Below are 3,704 nucleotides of genomic sequence, written 5' to 3' on the forward strand. Positions count from 1 at the left end.
CCTTAGCGGAACTGCATGAGTTCAGCTCACTGCTGCAGAACAGGCATCCCCACACTCATACAAGCACAGAAAGGCAGAGGACATGTTGGAGAAACAGCATGGATCTTCCTGGTGGGAACTCACAGCATTGAACTCAGAGGAGAGACAATGAAACTTACACTACACTGGAAAGACAGTTTGGAACGACAACATTATTTTCTTTGGCAATATGGTAGTTTTACTCTGATTCTTAGTGCATTTTTTTTTAAACTACATGTTGAATTAATTAAAGGGACTGTTAGATTGTACCACCAAGCAGTTTGTCCAAGCAGTTTTATATTTGTATGAAAGAACAGTTCTCAAGGTTAATTCATTAGTAGTGTTTCTGTTTCACACAGTATTTACTTATATGGATGAACTTTGTGAGTTTTTATAAGATAATGACAATGTTTAAGCTACATTAATTCTTATGATTTATTTATTTTCATTTGTGTGTGTGTGTGTGTGTGTGTGTGTGTGTGTATGTGTGTTTGTGCGTGCGCATGCCTCCTGCCATAGAGACCAGAAGAAGACATCAGATCTACTGGGATTGGAGTTAGCAATTGGTTGTTAGCTGCTGTGTGCGTGCTAGGAACCAAACCTGGGCTGCCTGGAAGAACAGCCAGTGCTCTTAACTGCTAAGGTATCATTCCAGCTCCCTGTGTTAATTTTATGTGGAGGATTAGTAAAATGAGTCTGTAAGCAACGAAATACTATGGATTTAGTAAGAAGAGGTCAAATAACAAAATTGGATTATATTAAATTGATATTCATAACGCAGACTGTTAAAAAAGAATACAAAGCTATTTTCAAATACCAGAAAAACCTAATGGCTTACACAAGTAACCTTAACCCCCAGACAGCTGAGGTAGAAGGATAGCAAGTTAGAAGCCAGTTATGGCTACACAGAGAAATCTGTGTCAGCCTTATTTACATAGTAAAACCTAGTTTTAAAACCACATGAAATTTAAACATACCCGAACTTGACACACAATACTAAATAAACACCCATTCAGTTACCTCTTTTGAGTTGTTGGCCAATGGGGTCTCATAGGCTCCCACAAACATTACAGGGGATTAACAAACCTATTGGTTGCCCACTAGAGCTTGACGGTAATATCATACTGCTGAAGACACCACAAACTTGTGCACAGAACATGGAGAAATCTAGCTGATACTCAGCTGGAAGCTTCATCTCTATCCACTACAGTTGACAGTGCCAGAAAGTGCTGTACAGCAGTCTTACCCACTTCTGAACCCTAAAGGCTACAAAAAACAAAAACCAAAAACAAAACAAAACAAAAAACAACAACAACAACAACAAAAATCCGGCCACCAATACAAGCTCCACAAATGCTGCGGAGTAACCAACGGCTTTCTGACTGGATTTAAGGCTGGCTCCACAGAAAGAAACCTGTATCTGAAAACTAACAAATAAACCAAGAACCTTGGGTAGATAGGTGATGAGCCCTAGTGGGAAACGTGTTCTTCTGTTAAAGGATGACAGTGATAAAATGACCGCTAATGACATGCTGCTATAGTCACAGATCAGTGCATCGATCAGCGCTCACCAGAGAAGCTTCTTGCAGCAAGCGGCAATTAACACAGAAGTCAAATAACTCTTTTGGTAAAAACAAGTACAATTTTTACTGTCATTCCTAATACAGTCTCCATATATAGACAAAGCAGTGAATATTGAGAAGGTGGTTTTTTTTTTTTTTTTCTAACCTTTGGACTTAATGATTCTATTTCTGTGAGGATACGAGGTACTGGCTAGATTTATGTCAACTTGACAAAAACTAGAAAGGAGGAACCTCAACTGAGAAAGTGCCTCCATGAGATCTGACTGTCAAACATCTCCTTTAGTGATTGAAGGGAGAAGGCCCAGCCCACTGTGGGCGGTGTCATCCTGGGTTCTGTGAGAAAGCAGGCTGAGCAAGCCATGACGGGCAAGCCGGTAAGCCTCACCTTCCATGGGCTCTGCATCAGCTCCTGCCCAGTTTGAGTTCCTGTCCTGACTTTGCTCAGTGATGGGCTGTTACCTGGAAGTTTAAGTGACATACACATCCTTTCCTTCCCAAATTGCTTCAATACAGCAATCATAATCCTAAAATTAACTGTGTACAAATCCCAGGGGAAATTCTGTACTGAAAGTCATTTTTTTTTTATTAAATTTGGACTATTTAAAAGTTGGTTAAAATCTCTCGTCAGGCCTCCTCATTAGAGTGACATCATCTTTAAACCCCGCTTGGCAATCCCTGATGCATCACCGTGATGCCCAGGGAAAACAGGGCAACCTGGAAGTCCAAGCTGCTTCCTTAAGATCATCCAAATTTTGCATGACTACCCAAAATGCTTCATTGTGGGAGCAGATGATGTGGGCTCCAAGCAGATGCAGCAGATCCCTAGGTCCCTTTGAGGGAAGGGTGTGGTGCTGATAGGCAAGGACACCATGATGCGCAAGGCCATCAGGGCCACCTGAAAAACAACCCCGCTCTGGAGAAGCTGCTGCCTCACATTCAGGGAAATACGGGCTTTCTGTTCAACAAGGAGGACCTCACAGAGATTAGGGGCATGCTGCTGGCTAATAAGGTGCCGGTGCTACTTGTGCTGAATCCATTGACCCATGTGACGTCACTGTGCCAAGCCAGAACACGGGTCGGGGCCTGAGAAGACCTTGTTCTTCCAGGCTTTGGACATAACCACTAAAATCTCCCGAGGCACCATTGAAATTCAGAGCAATGTGCAGCTGATAAAAAATAGAAACAAAGTAGGAGCCCCCGAGGACACACTGCTGAACATGCTAGAAATCTCCCTCCTCTCCTTTGGGCTGATCTTCCAACAGGTGCTTGACAACGGCAGCATTTACAACCCTGAAGCGCTTGACGTCACCGAGCAGACTCCGCGCATTCGCTTCGTGAAGGGTGTCCGAAATGTCGCCAGCGTCTGTCTGCAGATTGGTTACCCGACTGTTGCCTCAGTGCCACACTCTGTACCCACATCAGTGGGTACAAGAGGGTCCTGGCTTTGTCTGTGGAGAGTGACTACACCTTCCCTCTTGCTAAGAAGGTCAAGGCCTTTTTGGCTGATCCATCTGCATTTGCGACTGCTGTCTCCGTAGCCCCAGCCAAGATTGAAGCCAAGGAAGAGGCAGAAGAATCAGATGAGGATATGGGATTTGGTCTCCTTGACCAATCACATCTCAAAGCAACCAGTTCAGCCAGCTTAATTTGAGAAACACGGAAATAAAGGCACACTTGTCCTTTTTTTAAAAGTTGGTTAAAATTCCCTGTAAGTCTTCTATCATTTATTATAAAAGTATATACACATATGTATATTTACTCTAACTGCATAGACATAGAGAGTTTTAGCTAAAGTTAATTCAATAGTTCGCTTTATTATTTAGATAAATGAATTTATCTATATATTTATACAATTATAGAATTACATAGAATTTATATACAATTTATACAATTGTATATATATTTATACAATTATTACTTTCACAATCTGGATTGCATAAGATTTCTTTCTATAGTGCAGATTTTGATGAAATTTTTGTCTCAGCTTTTTCTGTTGTATATTATCTTACTTATTTTAGATTCAAAATCTCTAAGTTTCCACTTACCAAATAATTCAAACAACAAATTAGTAGAAATTTGTTCATTAAACAAAAAATAACATAT

At 41.0% G+C, this 3,704-nt stretch overlaps 1 pseudogene across 1 annotated transcript; it reads left to right on the forward strand.

The window, feature by feature from the left end:
• The first annotated feature begins 2,249 nt into the window (after nt 1-2,249).
• LOC311580807 (putative ribosomal protein uL10-like) lies at nt 2,250-3,252 on the forward strand (annotated as a pseudogene). Its single transcript has one exon. The product of its transcript is annotated as a putative ribosomal protein uL10-like (transcript).
• The last annotated feature ends 452 nt before the right edge of the window (nt 3,253-3,704 follow it).

Source organism: Acomys minous, assembly GCF_964271855.1.
Source record: "Acomys minous genome assembly, chromosome: 13".
Taxonomy (NCBI): domain Eukaryota; kingdom Metazoa; phylum Chordata; class Mammalia; order Rodentia; family Muridae; genus Acomys; species Acomys minous.